This window comes from Notamacropus eugenii, chromosome 5 (assembly GCF_028372415.1).
Source record: "Notamacropus eugenii isolate mMacEug1 chromosome 5, mMacEug1.pri_v2, whole genome shotgun sequence".
NCBI classification, from domain to species: domain Eukaryota; kingdom Metazoa; phylum Chordata; class Mammalia; order Diprotodontia; family Macropodidae; genus Notamacropus; species Notamacropus eugenii.
In genome coordinates, this window is record NC_092876.1 from 148,873,166 (window position 1) to 148,885,090 (window position 11,925).

The window sequence follows — 11,925 nt, forward strand, 5'->3', positions numbered from 1 at the left end:
CAGGAATGTCTATATAGGTGATGAGGTTGATGTGCTCATTGCCACACCTAGCTCAACACTTGGAAAACTGATAAAAAGCATGGAGATTTATTAGACTGTATACCAAACAAGGTCTACAGAGCTGTTGCAAAGACTTCATTGCCTGTGAAACCTGAACAATCTAGCAGCATCATGCTGAAAACTGAATCTTTTCTCTTTGTATTGTCTTGCTATCTGTGACTCCAACATCGTGATATCGTTGGTCCTCTTCAAGTAAAAAGAATGAACAAATGCAACAACATGTCCCTACTTGAGTGGAGGAGTTAATTTGTGTTCTCTAAACTTAGTATCTTACCTGGTGCCTAGGATTGTGATCTTCACACAGCTGGTACTTAATATTTGTGGAATTTAAAATCCCATTATTTTAGACAGAGTGAGAACTGTGGCCCACAGTTGTTCAGTAACTTACCCAAGGTCCCAAAGTTGGCTAGTTGTTGGCCTACAGGTTTCATCACCTTACAGGGCCAACATTAACCCATATTTTGTAGGAGAAGGTTGAAGAGTTTCCTAGAAGATGCAGATCTCCAATGAGATTCTATAATTAGGGTAGAAATGCAGCTTCTTAATGCAAAGTCTTTGTTGTTTATTTTCAAAATTTCACTGGAAACCAGAGAGAATGATAAACAGTTCATAGGGAAATAAATCTAAGATTTATTTTTCCTATTCATTTTCCTTTGGTGTCAGAGGGCTCCCTGACAAAAGGCTTAAGATCATCTGAAGGACACAGTCTATTTGTATCCCTGACTGTTCAGGAGAAATACCTTGGCACCTTGCTTTTTTCCCTAGCCTCCTAAGAGGTCCGAGGTCCTCACTTATCCTGCAAGCATTCAGGCTAGCAAGGGTATCAAGGATAATATAGGTTTTTAACACAGTAATATATTCAAAAGGGACTAATATATGAGCCCTTAACAAACAGAGGCTCTTTTTTTCAGATGGGCTCTGTGCTATAAAAGTGACTCAGAATTCCTCTTAGTGAGATCCTAGCAAAATAAAGAGTTTGGGGCTTGGATGGTGACTCCTTATCTCCATCTAGTCCTGGCCCCTTCCCTTGGGGTTCTACATCAATCTAACCACCTGCTGCAATGATCCTTTCAGGTCACCTCAGTCATTTTTCTGAATTCTCTTGCTGTCTTCTTCTTGACTCCAATTTGCTCACCTGACACTAGGCCTCTCTTCTCTTTGCACATCCTTGTTCTTTGAAGATCATGTGTCCTCCACAGTAAGTATGCTCCTCACATGGATAGTGGTACAGTGTTTGAGTGCCAACTGTATGCATCAACAGTTATTGTTTTTGGTCACTTTCTTTCTATTATTAAGGTCAATTTTTTCCCTTTTCCTTGATGTCTTCCCCATCTTCATATATGTTATACACTGATCATCCAATACCTACAGAAATTAATAGTTTTAAATATATATTTGGTACAATCTAGCAACTGTTCCAACTTTGTTCTAGTGCCATTTTGACTTTCCCTGCAAGCACAATTGGGACTTTGAGATTAGGGTCCAAGTCCATTGTCCTTGAGGGAAAAAAAGAATTTGTTATAATATTTTTTTCAAATATTTTCTTTTTTCTTCTATCCTGTTTTATCCTAAAATGCCCTTGAGATGACTTTGCTTAGTTGAATGTCTTGCCAAACTTCATTAAACTGGTTTTATCCTCTACGATTTCTCTCTGTTTTATGAGATGATACTACTCATAATCATCCATCATCCTTTTTAAGAGATTTTACAAACACATTTATAATCTAACCTGGTGTTACCTTTCAGAAAGCAAATTAGATATCTGCCAACTAAGGTTCTTTTGGAGCTTCTTTATTCCATCACTGGCAATTGATTTACATTGGTCAAATAACTGAATAAAATTGGTATCATTTGTTGGTGCCATTTCTAATGTCCATTTCCCATTTTTTATTGCCATTTACTCATCTATGTAGTTCAGGATGGAGCTATATCAGTTCCAAGCAATATATTTTTCTCATTTTCATTCCTTCATTTTTAAGCAATTTTGACCTGAGATCTGACAAATTGATGGAATGACTATATACAGAGATCTAGTTCAAGAATAACTCATATAAATAACAATTTTTCATCTTTTAAAATATAATGTATTTTATTTTAATTATGTTATCTGTTGCTCATCATGTCTAGCGACAACTAATTCTTTTCCCAAAGAAAATGTTAGTGCTATGAAGACATAAGGCTTCAGTATAATATACATCTTTGTTGAGGCAGCTAGGTGGTGCAGTGGATAGAGCACCAGTGCAGGAGTCAGGAGGACCTGAGTTCAAATCTCAGCTCAGACACTTGACATTCACTAGCTGTGTTACCTTGGGCAAATCACTTAACCCCAACTGCCTCATCCTGGGTCATCTCCAGTCATCCTGATGACTATCTGGTCACTGGATTCACATGGCATTGGAGAAGTGAGGCTGGTGACCTGCACAGCCCTCACTCAAAAACAAAGTCAAGTGCAAGTCATGTCATTATTTCTCTAATGGCATAGTCTTCATAGGCAATGAGGGATGAACGTACATCTTTGTCCTCTCTGATTCTTTCTTCATGGACCATGTTTTCCAAAATATTTCTGTCCATCTTCGCATTTTTGCACTTTTGCATTGAAATCATCAGTACTTTTTTTCCTGGGAGCATAAAACATAGAAAGAGTGAGAATTCATCATAGGATCATAGAACTAAAATTAGAAAGACAATCAAAAGCTATTTAGCCCATCCCCCTCATTTTACAAATTGGAAAGTAGGTTCAAGAGGTTGTCTTGTTGAAAGTGAACACAGATAGTGTCAGACGCAGGATTTGAACCATGGTCCTCTAAGCAACAAAGCCAAAACTCTTTGCATTGTACTATGTTGCTTCCACAAGACCTCAGCTGAGGATCTGATGAACAAATATAAATGGAATGGAATGCTATTGGGTCCTAAGAAATAATAAATACAAAAACATTCAGAGAATCTTTGGAAGACTTTTATGAATTTAGGTAGAATAAAGCAGCAGAACTGATAGAACAATATTGTATAATAACTACAATAATATGAAAGAAAATATTATTAAATCTTAGTACGAAAAAATTGTCTGTACTTTTTGAATTTATACGCTTATGTAAACGTGCTAGTTTATTCCAATACAATGGAAATAATCAATTTTTAAAATTAGTTTTAAATCTGTTTATTAATGTAATGTAAAAAGTAAATCATAAAAACATGTGGCTCTATTTCATTTATTACAAAGCAACAGAGTAGGTATAGAAAATAAAATTTTAAAAATTTAAATTATAGAATATCATGCCTAAATGTAAACCTATACTCACAATATGTTGACAATGAAATTGTTATCCTTTAAACTACTTTAGCAGCACAGATCAAACTTTCTCTTTCTTTAAGTCCTTATCCACTCTGACCTGATAGGTGCAGATAGCTTTATCTACATCTCAGCAAATTTGGAGGTTCACATTTTCACAGAATGAACAGTGTAATTAGGAAGACCTGGGGCAATATCTAAAATAGGTAATACTTTGAACAAGATATTATTATCTTCGAAGTATTTTTTTAGCAGCTGGGTTAAAATATTTGGAGAAACTGTCCTCGGAAAGAGCTTTAGTCATCCCTGATTTCTTATTTGACTTCCAAAGAACCAGAAGCAATCAATGGTTAGAGCATCTCAGAGTATGGGGATTTGAGACTGATAAATAAGTATTGCTTTTAATTTAAAATTCCCTTCTATATAACTTCCTAATAAACATGATAAGCAATCCTTCGACATTTCAAATATATGTTGATTTTTTTTCTTTCATAGAACACTTCTTTGACTTCAGGAAGCGCATTCTCTCTGAATATGCCTGTTCTATCCACATTAAAATTTTGTTGATCAATTCATCCACCTTCTTTGATTATTTGCTTTTAAAATATCAGGATATTTAGCTCTTACATCCTCATCTGTACTAGCAGCCTCTCTGGTAATTTTAACGTTATGTGTTGCTCTAATAATTCTAACATTATGCAAATTAGCTTTTTAAAGCTATCAAAGCAACGGATACTTGCAATAAAAGTTTCTTCACACTATATACTTCAATTCAAAGTCAATATAAAGTCATTCAAATCTTGTTTTTCTTACTTAATGGGGGAAGGGAGAAATCAGTGGGAGAAAAGGTAGGGTCTTCATTTGAAAAAAAATTAACTAAAAAGTCACTGAAGAAAATAGTCTCAATACATGATGGCCTCACTTCATTTTTTTCTTCCAAATGGTAACATCCACTTTAATCCTTTTGGGTTCCTCTTTCCAACAAAGGCCAGGCTCCTGCAGGACACAGGATATTCACTGTTCCTCTGACCAAGCTCTATTAGAGTACAACACCATCTATCTCCCAGTTCTTCTCTAATCTTCAATATTTCTTTAGCTATTGACCTTTCTCCTGCTGTCAGAAATATGTCAATGTCTCCCCATTCATTAAAAAAATCACTTATGGAATACTGTTGACCTATAAGAAACAATGAGCAGGATGGTTTCAGAAAAACCTAGAAAGACTCATATGAACTGATGGAAGGTGAAGTGAGCAGACTGTGGAGAATATTGTTCACTTATAATGAAATTCTACTGTGAAAGAGTTAGTTTCTCTGATCAAGATGATGACCCAAAACAATTCTAGAGTACTCATCATGAAAAATTCTACAATACCCATCTACTTCCAGAGACAGAATGGATGAACTCTGAGTGCAGATCAAAACATACTTTATCACTTTACATTTCTTGCTTTTTTTCGCAATATGGTTAATAATGAAATAGACTTTGCATGACTTCTTATGTATAATTGATATTATATGGCTTGTCTTATTGATGAGTGGGGAAGAGGCAAGTGGGAGGGAGAGAATTTGGGAACTCCAAAAAATTTTAAAAGAATATTTAAAAATAAAAATAAACACCATAAAATCATTGCAGCTACTTTAGCATCCTATATCTTTTTCACCTTCCCAACTATTTATTGTCATACATCATTTTTTCCCTTTCTCAACTAAATTCCTTGAGAAAGCCATCTACAGCCCATGCCTCTACTTACTCTCTCCTCTAAACCTCTGCAATCTACCTTCTGACCCCATAATTCAACTAAACTGTTCTCTTCAAAGTTACAAATTATCACTTTAAAAAAATATATTTTATGTATTTCATTAAATATTTCCAAATTACATTTTTTAAATGTTTACATTCATTTGATTTAAAAAATTCTAATTCCAAATTCCTTCCCTCCCTCATACTACTGCGCCCCCACCCCTTAAGAAGACAAACAAAATGATATCAATTATCCAAGTAAAGCAATGCAAACCCTATTTCCATATTAGCCATGTTTCAAAAGAAAACACACACAAAAGGATTAAAGTGAAAAAAGTATGCTTTAATCTACACTCAGTGTTCATCAGTTTTTTCTCTGGAAATGGATAGGATTTTTCATCATGGTTCCTTCAGAATTATTTTGAATCATTGTCTTGATCAGAGTAGCTGTCTTTCACAGTTGATCATTATGACAATAGTGCTGTACTCAAAACAAAGTCAAATGCAAGTCATGTCATCATTTCTCTGATGGCATGGTCTTCTTCGGCAACAAAGGACACACACACACACACACACACACACACACACACACACAGACTGTGAACAATGTTCTCTTGGTTCTGCTTGCCTCATTTTGCATCAATTTTTCTAAAACTATGCTATTTGACCTTTCTTATAGCATAATATTATTCCATTATGATCATATACCACAACTTGTTTAATCATTCTCCAACGATGGGGATCCCCTCAATTTCTAATTTTTTGCTACCACAAAAGAAGCTGTTATAAATATTTTGCACAAATAGGACCTCTTCCCTTTTCTTTGATATCTTTGAGATGCAGACTCAGTAGTGATATTTCTGGGTCAAAGAGTATGCAGTTTTATTGCCCTTGGGGCATAGTTCCAAATTGTTTTCCAAAATGATTGGACCAGTTCACAACTTCATCAACAATGCATTAGTGTTCCTATTTTAACACATTCCCCCTAGCATTGGTCCTTTTCTTTTTCTGTCATCTTAGCCAGTCTGATAAGTGTGAGAAAGTGGCTTAGAGTTTTTTGCATTTCTCTAATTAATAGTAACTTAGAACATTTTTATATGACTAATGATAGCTTTGAATTCTTCCTCTGGAAACAGTATGTTCATATCCTTTGACCATTTACTTGGAGAATGTCTCCTTTTTTTATATGAATTTGAACCCATTTCCAACATATTTGAGAAATAAAACCTTTATCAGAGAGACTTGATGCAATTTTTTGCAGTTTCCTGCTTCCCTTTTAATTTCTGCTGCATTAGTTCTTGTTCATGCTAAAACTTTTAAATTTCATGTAATCAAAATGATCCATTTTGTTTCCCATCATCCTCTCTATCTGTTGCTTCATCATAAACTCTTCCCTTATCCATAGATTTGACATATGCATTTTTTTAATGCCTCCCTAATTTGCTTGTGACATCACCCTTTGTATCTAAATCATGTATCCATTTTGGCATTAATTTGGTATGTAGTGTAAGATGTTGGTCTATGTCTAGTTTTTTCCAAACTGCTTTCTAATGTTCCCAAGAATTTTTGTAAAATAGTTAAGTTTTTGTCTCAAAAGATTGGATCTTTGGGTTTAGCAAATACTAAATTACTATGGCCATTTATTACTGTAAATTCTGATCTACCATTCTATTTCTATGATCATTTATTACTCTAAATCCACTGGTCTACCACTCCATTTCTTGGCCAGTACCATATTGTTTTCATGATGACCATTTTGTAATATAGTTTGAAATCTGGTACTGTAGGTTGCCTTTCTTCTCAGTGACTTCCCAAGGTTCACACAGCTAGTAAGTGTCTTAGGCCAGATCTAAAATGGGGAAAATGAGTCTTCCTAAATCCAGGACCAGTGCTCTATCTACTGTGCCATCTAGCTGCCCCTCTCTAGTATCTTTGTCACCAAAATAAATTTTAAGGATATTAGAAAGGAAGGAAAGGAGCAGGTTATAAAGAGTCAAGCAGAGGAATTTATATTTGATACTAGTGGAACAGGGGATGCCATTGGAGTTTACTGAGTAGGAGAGGTAACATGGTCAGAACTGCACTCTAAGAAAATTATTTGCTTTCTGATCTCCTCAGCTTAGCCATAGTCATAGCCATATTGAACTACTTGCTAGTCCTTACACAGCATTCATTCTATGGTTTCTGTACCTTTGCACTAGCTGTCTTCCATTACTAGAGAGTTCCTGGAATGTTATTTCACGGAATCTCTAGTTATCAGAATTCTTATTTTTCTTCAAAGCTCAGCTTCTCCTGATCCTTCCTGCCACTATCTGCTAACGCCTTGATTTTTTTTACATATCTTTTATATGTGTACATGTATACAGATATTTATTTATAAGTGTGCACATTATTTTTCCAACAAACATTGATTTAATTATTTATTAAGCAACTGCTGTGTGCTACTCGCTATGCTAAGTGCTGGGGATACAAAAAGAGGCAAAAGGCAATACTTGTCCTCAGGGAGATCTCACAATCTAAGGGAGAGAACAAGTAAAAAATATATGATGCAAAATATATCCAGGAAAAACAGGAAATAATTAACCAAGGCACAGCTATAAATGTGTACTTATAACCATATTGTCTTTCCTATCAGAATGCATTTTCCTGGAGAACAGGGACTGTTTTGCTTTTATCTTTTCATTCCCAGCACTCCTCATAGTTTTTGACATAAAGCTGGTATTTAATAAATGTTTCTTGTCCTTTGGGAAGTTTAGGGATTAGTCGTTGTTAGGCAATTGATAGCAATTAAGGCATTCTTCCCAAACCATTGCTTTTTAGAAGATGTCATTTTTTTCTAACTTCATTTAGTAACTCTTCCTGTACATGTGGGAAACAACACTAGCATATGGGGTGATAATAACTAGAAATTGTCCATCTTTCACAGAGGAATGAATAAGAAAAAATGTGACTGAAATGACAGTGACAGAGATTTCAATCATATTTTCCCTGAAAATAATGGCTTTTGGTTGCTGAAGCAGACTACCAACAGACTCTTCCCTAGAGGGAATAGGTAACCAGCCTTTTTAGAGGAGAATTGAAATGCTTTACAATTGAGGTTCAAGGCTGATTATCCTCTTCCCTCCTTCATACCTGGAGAAAATGCTTTGAGTGACACCAATTCCTGTTGAGATCTCTGAATTGCTATGGTCAGCAACTGGGCCCAGACTCTACCACTAAGAAAAATATCATCTCTGATCTGTTGTCGAACCAGTTAAACTCACACATTTGTTTTCTTTGGTATTAGGGAAGGTGAGACATGAGAAATTTTTGCTGTTCTATTGAAGAAAAAAGATAATGGAAAATAGGACCTACACTTTCCTTTCTTTCATTGAAAGGGCACACTAATGGTATTTATCAAGCATCCACTCTGTATAAAAGGCTATAAAAGAGATAAATAATAGCACGTTTTTGTCCTTAAAAGATTGTTCCGTAGTGTTCTATAAAGTAGAAGTGAAAGTATTAACTCTATTTTACAGATAAGGAAACTAAGACTCAAAGGAGGTCCCTTTCAGTCATAAATCTAAGATCTAAGTAACTGGGAATTTCTGTATATCTCTGGTACTAATGGTTGTTCATTCAAGGGTCTCAATTGTATTTTCCTCCTTTTAATAAAACTGTTTTCTTTCATATTCTGAAATGTGTGCTTGAAATAAATAGGGAGATTAGTTTCAGTGCCATAAAACCATTTCCTCAGATTTTCTTGGTGAAAGTTCTAAGCCAAAGGATCTGAGAAAATCCCAACAGTTTCTTCAGGCCATTCATGTCACAACTGTTAGAGCTAGAAAGATCATAGAGATAATTAACTCCAAACTCATAATTTTATAGTTTAGGAAACTGAGTTGTAGAGTGCTGTAACTTGCCCAGGGTCATCTAGTAAGTAACAAAAACAGAAAGTAAAACCAGATCTGATCCTGAGTCCAATTCTTTTTCAACTACTTGTCATTTCCTTGCAGGGGTACAAGGATAACACTAATGATGTCTGTTTGAGTGAAGGACTTAGATCATATGATCCTTACTCATCTTTCCTTCCACATGGGAGCTATTTTGGAGGCCACTCTATACTCACATCTGTGAGCTAGGGCAGGTCAAATAGTCCCTTAGGAGTTCAGTTTTCCTACAGGTAAAAATGAAAGGATTAGACTAGATGAACTCTGATGTCCCTTCTAGTTCTAAAATCTATGATAGCATGATATTCCTTCAGATTTCTGTTTCTGGTATGTAAAGGACATGATCCTCTCAGGGCTAAATCCAAGGCAAGTTGGAGCCTTGGTGGCTGCTGTTATTCTCAGGATAAAATTTACGCAGAAACTTCTGAGGAGAGGAAGAATATTTTTGTTGGCCACAGTTGAAGGGGGAAATAACTTCTGACATGGTGCACAGGAATAACTTCTGACACTTTTACTCTGATTCTTACTGAATGGGATCCATGCCTCATAATCTGAAAGGAGTTAAGCTTCCTCCCACAAGTAAACTCTCCTGGGGAAGTTTTAATTAGGAACTTTAGAACTTCCAGTAATGCTACAAATTACAGTTATCCCTTCCACCTCATGGCTTTCCCCATCAGAGTTTCAATGGCATAAGAAATTAAGTGGGAATTTTGAGTGAGTTTTCCAGAAGCCACAGAGGATAAATGAAGGGTGGCAGATAACATAACCAAATACTTAACACAAATTTTATAATAAGGTACTGTAAACATCCCATTAAAAAAAAAAGAAAAAATTCAGACTTCTTCTCTGCTGTAAAGAGAGGGCCAAAAAAATTGTGCTGGGATTTTCCATATCATGGGGCATGAGCCCCTAACCACTGTGATGTGGAAGGGATAACTGTAGTTAGGACTTAGCCCCCAAAATATCCTATATTCTTAGTGCCAGGTATACCAGGTCCTTCTAAATCTTTGCTTCCTGCCCCTCCCTCTCTACCCTTGGCTTCTATAAGGGAAACATGCCACCAAGGTGACCCCATTCAAAAGTCCCAATACATTATCATTAGAAGGAGAATGTGAGCTCCCGGAGGGCAGGGATAGTGATTTTGTCTTTCTTTGTATCCCCAGTACTTAGTTCCTGGAACATAATGAGTACTTAAAAATGAGTTATTAACTGACTGACTTCAGAGAAGTAAGGGCTCTTGGTCATCATATAATCCCATTACTAGTCTATCTAGGGAATGTGCAGCCTCAAGGCCCCATATGGTCTTAAGGTCACAGGTTCCCCACCCCTGGTAGTTGTATCAAATTCCACTGACTGCTACATTTTGAAAATTGGTTAGAGGGTTTTGCACCAACTGTTCCAGCTCAGGACACATTCAGCAACAAGCCAATGGCAATGCCATTTAAATCTAAATGTAGCACACTGATACTAAAGGTGACATCTCCTTGATGAGACAGCAATAAGGAAATTGCTTCTACTACTCCCTGCCTGCCACGTCCTATATGGCAACATGGCTCCTACCGATGCTGTTGTCAGATTTCTTGTAACATTTACTAGCAGCATGATTGAGGACTGAGAGAAAGAACAGAATATTTTTATGCCGTACTATCCATCTCTGACTGCCAGGTCTATAATCCTGACTGACAAGTTGAATATCAGATGGAGAAGGATAGCATGGAGAAATATCTCAACAAACCCAGTTGGAAAAAAAAAAAAAAGGAGAGAGAGGAACCTAGAGGTATTAACAGATGAGCTATAAGTCCCCAGTTGTGCAGGGTGAGGATAAAGATAATGAATGATGCAATACTTTAAAAATAAGATGTCTAATGTAAAATGGGATAAAATAGAGGATTAATTGTACAAAGGTGAGAGATAAAAGTGCTTAGTCATTGCAGTTGTCCCCAACTCTTCATGACCCCGTTTGGGATTTTCTTGGCAAAAATACTGAATTAAAGAAAGGGAGTCAAACAGGATTAAGTGACTTGCCCAGGGTCACACAGCTAGATTTGAATTTAGTCTTCTTGACTCCAAGGCTGGCATTCTGTCCACTGCATCATCTACCTACCCTCTGGAGATAAAATTACTTCCAATTTAAGTAAAGAAATAAGAAATACAGAGATTAGACATTTAAATAAAAACTCTGAAACATGTTGTATGCAAAAACTATATTCAGTGGGGATTCAGAAGATCTAGGATACAGTCCTACCTCTGACACTTGGTAGCTGTGTGATCATGAGTGAGTCTCTTGACCTCTCTAAGGCTAAGCCCTGGGGTAGTAGCCAGACTATCCAGGAGAAATTGATGATCAGTGAGAGGTTACATTCACTATCTTGTCTCTAATGCTTATTAGTTCTGTGGCTTTGGGGAAATCATGTAACATCTCTCAGCCTCAATTTTTTACTTGTAAAACAGGGCTAATAATACCAACATTACCTAATTTATGGAGTTGTTCTAAGGTCCAAATGAGATAATGTATCTAGAATACTTTGCAGGCATTAAAGTGTCAAGTGCCATTTATTACTTTAAAGACACACAAACACCTCCCCTATGAAGGAGATCTCTTACATAAAAATTTCATATACTCTGGGGCAAAGAAGAGAATTTATTTGTCACCTTGCAGGGAAATGTAATATTCATAATTCAGAAGGAGAGGAAGCTTTATAAGGTACAATTCCAGATAAGCAGCCAGAAGCTTGAACAGCTGCCACCAATCAGCACTGCACATCAGCTTCCTTTAAATTCCTAATGCTGCCTGAAGAAAAATTTGACAATAGTATCATCCTGTTTAATCTATTGCCCAAATTCAGAGGATAGGTGATACTAGCAAATAGGGAGATGAATGTTCAAAAAGCGGAAATAAATTTC